The sequence below is a fragment of the Octopus bimaculoides genome, chromosome 6, assembly GCF_046866305.1.
Source record: "Octopus bimaculoides isolate indiv1 chromosome 6, ASM4686630v1, whole genome shotgun sequence".
Taxonomy (NCBI): Eukaryota; Metazoa; Mollusca; class Cephalopoda; order Octopoda; family Octopodidae; genus Octopus; species Octopus bimaculoides.
Genome location: NC_142933.1, coordinates 108,262,455 through 108,271,108, shown reverse-complemented (window position 1 = coordinate 108,271,108; position 8,654 = coordinate 108,262,455). Strand labels below are relative to the sequence as shown.

The 8,654-nt window shown below is 39.2% G+C and overlaps 1 long non-coding RNA gene across 1 annotated transcript in view; it reads left to right on the top strand.

Annotated features, from left to right (window-relative positions):
- The first annotated feature begins 5,994 nt into the window (after positions 1–5,994).
- LOC149135361 (uncharacterized) overlaps positions 5,995–8,654 on the top strand; it is a 39,243-nt gene continuing 36,583 nt past the window's right edge. Inside the window, exon 1 of the long non-coding RNA XR_016242389.1 lies at positions 5,995–6,031. This is a non-coding gene — a long non-coding RNA (uncharacterized LOC149135361). The remainder of the gene's footprint in view (positions 6,032–8,654) is intronic.

Here is an 8,654-nt window from a genome sequence, read left to right as displayed (position 1 = left end):
GGTTGAAAAACTATCCAGCATTGGTGTCTCTGGAAAGTTACTACAATGGATCAAGTATTTCCTGACAGGCAGAACCTAACACAGTGTAGTCAAAAGACTAAAATCAAGGCCAGCCAAAGTCAGTAGTGGTGTTCTACAAGGCATTGTGATGGGCCCACTTCTTTTCATCATCTACATCAATGTCGTTACTGACATCATCAAGCACAATAACATAAGAATTTTTTCAGATGATTCCAAGATCCAGGAGGTCATCAAGGAAGTGGGTGACTGGACATGCCTTCCATCAGATCTAATGGCTGTCGTCCAATGGGCAGAAAAGAATAATATGCTGCTGAATGAGGACAAGTTTAATTTAATCAATTTCGGAAAAGAGGATACCCAGAAACTCCCATACTTCCTTCCTTCAGGTGAAACTCTCATGGCATCCAACAACATTAGAGACTTGGGAGTAATTATGGACAACAACATAAACTGGACCGCTCATATAAACAGCAAAGTTGACATGGCCCGCAGAATGTGTTCCTGGATTCTCAGAACTTTCCAGTCGAGAAATATCCACAACATTATCCTCCTCTTCTCCACTTTTTCCCGAACCCACTTTGAATACTATTGTCCATTGTGGTCTCCCCAAACGAAAATGAAAGTTGAAGCACCTCAAAGGTCAATTACAAAAAAAAAAAATAGATGGCACGACAGATCTTGACTATTAGGGTCAACTAGAAAAGCTCAAGCTTTATTCTCTCCAACACAGCCGAGAGCGCTTCATCATCTGCATGATGTGGAAAATATTCCATCAGCATCGCCCAAATGATGTTGGCATAGCCTTTAAGATACACCCAAGACTTGGGCCCCGTGCTATCCGCCCACAACAAAAATCAAACTCGCATCACATAACAACGATACGGTACAATTATTTCACCTCGATTGGACCCTCACTTTTTAACATTACGCCAAAATACATCAAAGCAGAAACAGGCCACATAAAATTTAAGAAGTCTTTGGACAAATTCCTTCAAAAAATCCCGGATAAACCTCCTACACCCGGATATATCTACGGAAACAATAACTCTCTACTTGAGTGGGCCATGTCTGATTCCTGATTTGAATGATTTTGCCAGGTAGTTCTATTAAGTTAGACATGGTCTGGCAGAAACCTATCAAAGTAACTGAACATAAATACACACATATGTATGTATGTATGTATGTATGCATGCATGCATGCATGTATGTATGTATCTATGTATCTATGTATGTATGGATGTATGTATGCATGTATGTATGTATGTATGTATGTATGTATGCATATTTTTATGTACGTATATATGTTTGTTTGTTTATGTGTGTGTGTGTATATATACAAGGAGGTGTATGATTGTGTATAGAAGAATATATTACTCAAAGAAATTCAAACTTTGATTTTCACGTTTTATTTACAATCTTATAGTAATATAATATGAGATAATATGAAATGCTAGAATATTAAATGTCCATTGTGATTGAACTAGTATTTTCATGCATTAAACTATACAATCATCAGGTTCATGTAGTAGTGGTGACAGTTATGTTTTACAATTTACAATATATACATACATACTGGGTTCGGCTGCTCTACATTGATAAGGGGCAAACATCCTGAAACTAGTCTGTAGATACCAGACCAGCAAGGGGAAGCGGCTGACCTCCCCTGTTCGAAGGTTATAATGGACACAGGTTCGTGTGTCACATAGCTAGCTAGAGGCGATGGCCTCTTGGAGCTAATCAACAGCAGCATTCGTCTTATTTTTTGGACTGCCATGTTGGTTTGGCGATAACTATTAATATATATATATATATATATATATATATATATATATATATATATATATATATATATATATATTTATGTGTATTTCTTCTATCTTAATGAATAACAATTCTTCTGATAGAATAAATGGGTTAATAGAAACCAATGTACCAAAGAACACAAAAAAAAACTGTGGTTTAGTTCCTGTTTTTAAGGCAGGAACTCCTTGAAATTTTGGGTATTTGAGTATATTTAAGAATTTAAGGATTGGAGAAAACGCATAAGATCCCTATGGATCACACAGGTTGTAATCCTTTGAAACATATGTAGGAATAAAGTATGCAATTATAACATGCGTTTTCTCCAATCCTTAAATTCTTAAATATATATATATATATATATATATATATATATATATATATAATCTTGGATCATTTTCGCCGTGTGACAAGGAGTCCTGTTTTCCATAAATAAAGTCTTCTTTAATAATTTCCTTATTGGAGAAGATTGGAAAGTGTCCTTTCTGAAATATGGACACATATTTACCTGAGTTTATGTTTCCCTCACACTCCACCAGCTCTGATCAACCATTGCTCCAGATTGCTCCCCAGACCATCACAGAATAGCTGCCATGTTTCATTGTTGACTGCAATCTTTTCACATCAAATTCTTGATCACAGTCTCCAGACCCACGCTCAACCACAGTCAAGAAATACAACAAATCTGAACTCATCAAAGAATATGACAGTGTCCTAAAATGCCATCTCACTGGCTCAACCTTTTCTCCGCTTGATAATGGTTGATCTGCCATAGTAACCAAATTTGTGGAGATATCTGACAGCTGTTCTGGGACTGACATTAACTTGTTCTGCTCTGTTAGAGGACTTGTAACGAGGATTATCTTCCACACTTCTCTTAGCAAAGAGAAGGGTCATGTCAGAAGGCCCTGGTTGATCTGGACCCAGCTGGATGTGGACTCCTTCTCCTCTCTGGTGAATTTCACAATCACTCTATTAACTGTAGAAAGCGGGATCCCAAAGTTTTCTGCGGTTTGTCCACCTTCAGAATGACCCACAATACGGCCTCTTTGAAATTGAGACAGCTCCAAGGCTTCTTTTGTACATGGCGAGATTAAACAGACACATAATGAATCCGAAACATAAAAATGTCAATACAAAATATAAACTTTTACAAGTTAGAATAAACAAAACAATGTTTCATGGAGGTGTCTATCTACTTCTATCATGTGTGTGCGCGCGCTTACGCACCAATCTGTAAGTAGTTTTCACAACTTTATATTTTCCGACGCTACTCTATCTCTTTCTCTTTCTCTTCCTCTTCAATTTTCCCCCTCTCGTTCTTCCTCTGTTTACTACTACGTATCTCTCTTTACCCCTCTCGTTCTTCCTCTGTTACTACTACGTATCTCCTTTTCCTCCCTCGTACTTCCTCTTTTCCTCTCGTTGCTCACATATTCTTCTACTTCTTCCCTTTGTTTCTCCCTCTACCACTCTCTCTCTCTTCCCCTTACACCGGCATGGTCACATGCTTCCGGTCAATAATCCTTTTCTTCCTTGGCTGTCGCCGAGCAAACACGCGAACTTACTTCGTCCCCACTTTCAAGTTCGTGCCTCACAGCGTTCATACACATAATTTTTCCCGTCTGGCCGTATAGCCTTTTCTGTTTGTTTTCCTGTCTTGTTTTTTGTCCGCCACTACATTCCTCCATGGCAAGGTTTGATTTGTGCATACAAATTTAATTTGCGGTCCATGGGAAGAGCCGTTTTAAGGATGCGTCCTGCCCAGCTCTTCGAAACGCCGGTGTTAAAACGGGGGTAGCTGATGAAGTAGAATGTTCTCTATGTGGCTTGTGTGTTTTCTCGTCTACGTTTTGTTTGCAATGTCCTGTACCCAGATATACACCTATACATACAGGTGGATGTCGGTATGCACATACCTGTACGTATATATGCATATACTCATTTACTATTTGTTTATATATATATATATATATATATATATATATATATGTGTGTGTGTGTGTGTGTGTGTGTGTGTGTGTGTGTGTATATATATTACAATCTGCATACAACAACCTACATAGCTATTTCCATTTATGGGCACAACACAACAACAGAAATTTTAATAATAACAACAACAACAACAATAATAATACATTATTTTACACCAGTGTCACTTTGATGGTAGGCACTGCTTTCTCACTCACTCACTCACTCACTCATTCAATAATAATAATAATAATAATAATGATAATAATACTAATGATAAATGTACTAAACAACCAAATATGCAAAAATATTTAATATTCACACAATACACAGAGAGAAATTTTGTTGTAGTCTCTGACATTTCATTCAACAGATATCAATCACATATTCAAACAGATGTCCGTGTGTTGCGGGGTAAAATTCTATTCGCAATTAAACCGTAATAATGAGTTCACTGTAATCATTAAGACAGTTATGTCTTTATCATTATTCAAAAAATATAGATATTTATTGCTTTAGTCATTTTTATGTCACGCTCCAGTAAATCCGCTCCTAGTTTCGTTTTGCCATTGTTCACCGTAATTCTCTTTCCATCTTGCTTGAGTCTTTCGCCATAACTTTTTTCCTCACTTTCTCCCTCCTTCTCACGTTCCGTCTCTTCCCACACCCCTTCCCTCTTTCTTTCTCTTCTCTTTCAAATTCTCTCCATTTGTAGTCCCCTTCCTTCTTTTTACTCTATTTCTTTGTTGTGCCCTCATATCATTATTAACCCTTTTTTATTATCTATCTATCTATCTGTCTGTCTGTCTGTCTGTCTGTGTGTCTATCTATCTATCTATCTATCTATCTATCTATCTATCTATCTATCTATCTATCTATTGATCTATCTAATCGTCTGTCTGTCCGTCTGTCTGTCTGTCCGTCTGTCTGTCTGTCCGTCTGTCTGTCTGTCCGTCTGTCTGTCTGTCCGTCTGTCTGTCTGTCCGTCTGTCTGTCTGTCCGTCTGCCTGCCTGGGTATGGGTAGTTCCTGAAGCGCGTGTGAGGGGCAGGTTTGATGTTTATTTCACCTTTACACACACACACACACACACACACACACACACACGCATACACATACACACACGTACACACACATATACACACACACACACAAGCACTCATTATTTGTAAGAACAGAATATTTTGCCAGTGCTTAAGCAGTGGTTATTTTTGCTTCACGACTTTGCCATTTCTTGGGTGGAGGCAATGAAGAAGCCGTGTAGCCAATTCGTACGAAAATGGCTGAGTGTGCTTCCAACTTTTAGCTCAGTCAATCTGTATACTAAGACCTCTAAGCTTCGCCCACCAGTTTTATCAGTGGTAGAGGAATTCGAAGCCACGAAAGCAGGAACAATCAGCACATTGCTTGTATCTGAGGTTGAGAGAGTAGACATGGTGCAGCAGGAAGTGGATGTTCTTGGAAGCTGTGCAGGAAGCGGAAACACACAGGCAGCACCAGGAGATTGTCGGAAATAGTCTGTCAGGGACGGCTAAGACTTAACAACTGCAACACTAAGAAAGGGTCCGCGATTCAACAGAGGAGGGTCTTTGTTGAAGGCATTACAGTTGGCCCACTAAAAAATAATAGGTATAGTGAACCCAGGCACTTGAGCGCCACTCTCCTTGAATGTACTCTGGGATACATACAAGAGAAAATTGTCTTTATTCTTGCGTGCTGCCGCTGACCTTGTTAGCCACAAATTACCTTAAAATATGGGATAAAAAAGGAAGACTCACTTTGCAAGCAGTGTGAAGCAACTCCTTGCACCCTTTTTAACCGGATGCTTTAGACCATTGGGAGAAGGCCGATATAAGTGGAGGCATGACAATGAATTTACAGAAATTGTCGAGTGGAAAGACTTGTAAAGGGATGGCACGCGGCCTCATTCCCTACACACACACACACACACACACACACACACACACACACACACACACACACAAACACGCACGCACGCACACTCACACGCATCCATATATATATATATATATATATATATATATATATATATATATAAGCGCATATGTACATACACATATATGTACATTATATATATACGAGCGCCTCTGAACACAAGTACATCGTGCTTTATATCTATCTATCTATCTATCTATCTATCTATCTATCTATCTATCTATCTATCTATCTATCTATCTATCTATCTATCTCTATGGACGGACGGTAGACGTGTCGGCTCCGTAAGTTTTGCCTTTTTCATGTTTTAAAAAGTTTGTTTGTAAAGTTTATTTTATATACAAAGTTGTATAACAACTTGTAGACTCTCTGGTGCAAGTTTTTTGCGACGGAAATCTGCCCTGTGTGGCACATTTCCAGGATATAAAAACCAATTTCGGCTTTCTAGCCATTTTTTTTTGAGACGATGGCGTCTTGTAGCCATGAAAATCTTTGTGACACGAACGCTGCATTTTGCAGTGTTTCGTTCGAAAAAGAATTTCCTAGTCTTCCTTCCTCACAGTTAAACGAGAGAATGGAGAAAAAGAAAAAAGAATTTACACACACAAATTCAAGTGTTAACACCGCCACCACCACCACCAACAACAACAAAAACAAAACTGTAACCAAGGTTACAAAACAGAACATAGACAATGCCTCCAAAGAATCTGACGTCAGCACCAATTCTGGTGACGTCATCATTACCACCACCACCACCAACAACGACAACAATAACAACAATAACAAAAACAAAAACTTTGCTGAAGCTTTGAAGCAAAGTGAAACTGTTGTGTCTTACACAACAAAAGAAATAATAGAAACGAGAAAATTAATCACCAAAGAAAGCGGTGAAGTACACTTAAACATACCACAACACATATTAGAGGAAACAAGTAGAAAAACAATAATATATAAAATAATAAACACTAAAAATAGAAGGCCGGAACAAGCCAGTATAGACAAAATTCAAGAATGTTTGCAATCTATTTGGGATAAAAAAACATATATTACTTGGTATAGATTTGCACAGGTACAGGTGATTTTTCGAAATGAAGAGTTGGAGAAGACGTATTCAACGCTAACTCTTCACACACCTGAAATAACAATGTTACCCAGTTACCTTGGCCAAAAGGTAACAAAGGTAACAATAAAGCACGCACCTCCAACAATCGACACACTATGGTTGATATCGGCCATATGTGTTGATATGGACAACATTAACATACTGAAAATAAACGTTGGAGAGAGCAATTGGACCGGAAAAAGCATACAAATCTTGTTCCACACAAACGAACAAGAAATAAAAAAAATCCCACCATACATCCGTTTGGCAACAAACCAAAAGCTGCATATAGTAGTAGAGGGCAGGCGGCCTCGCTGTTACTTATGCGACAGCGAGGCACACCTTAAAAAGGAGTGTCCGACTGCCCGAAAAACACAACAACAACAACAAGAACTAACTAAACACCCAAAAAAGCCTTGCTGCCCACACCGCCATCCACACAAAAAACAATAAAAGCAACATCAACAACATCAACGAAAGAAAATACAACAAAAACTACAAAATTAACAAACAAAGAAGACGAAAAAAGAAAAGACAATACAAAAACTGATACCCCTTCCCCCACATCACTTACACCACAACCAAAAATTCAACAACCAACAACAACAAAAACAACAATACAACCACTTACACAAGCAAACACAGAAGCATACAACATGCCCCTACCTCCTTCCGATTCCTCAGAGTTTTCATCTGAAGACGAGTCAAGTATTGAGGAATGGAAAATTGCCCAAAAAGGAAGGAGGAAGAGGAGCAAAAAAAGAAAAACGAACAACAACAAAGCAGGGAGATTCACATCTCCCGAAAACACTCCCAACGCCTACACGATAAACACCAATGATAACACACCAAAAACAATGCTAACAGCAATAGACACTACAAACACAGAGTTGATGAATTACATCAACTCTAAAACAAACATCACAAATAACGACACCAAAACAAACAACCACACACGCACAACACCGCCAAAACATATTAAAATTTATCATGTAACACCAGCATTACACAACAAAATAAAATCCCTCTACCCCAACTCGGTAGGGGGATTCCAGAAATATTTGTGCAAGAAATTGTACAATAGCCTCCTTGGTGAAAAATCCAAGGAGGAAACAAAACTTTCGAACGGTAAGTAACTCTCTGTTCTTTTGTTTTGTGCTTTAAAGCACACGTATAAATAGAATCATGGTGAAGATTGGCTGTGTGAATGTGCGTGGCTTGGGGTCGCCTTGGAAACAAAGATACCTCTTAAATGACATCAAATCACACAATTTGGATATCATAGCCATTAGTGAGACCAGACTCCATGAACCGCGGGCCCTAAAGTCCATGTTTGGCGGACAGTTTAACATTTATTTTTCTCCCTGTCTGCCGAGGATGGGCGGTAGTGGCACGGCGGTTCTTTTTCGCAAGAGTCTGGATCTCCAAGTAAAGACGATATTTACGGACCCGGAGGGTAGACTGGTTGTCATAGATGAGGACGGCAGCGATGGAGGCGCTTTTCGGTTGCTGGCAGTTTATGTGCCTCCTTTAACAGGTCGGTCAGACTTCTTTCGACGTCTAGAAGTATTCCTGGGAACGTCTCGTCCCTTACATTTAGTGGGGGATTGGAATGCTACCTTGGACACGCATCTAGACTACGTGGGGAGTGACAAAACTAGAAGGGGATGCAAAGGCCTCATAGACCTGCTCAGACGCTTCCAGTTGTCTGACAGGTACCGACTCGACCACCCAAATGTGCCAACGTGGACTTGGAGCAACCGCATTGGGTCGTCGAGATCGTATCTAGATAGGATAGTGTGTAG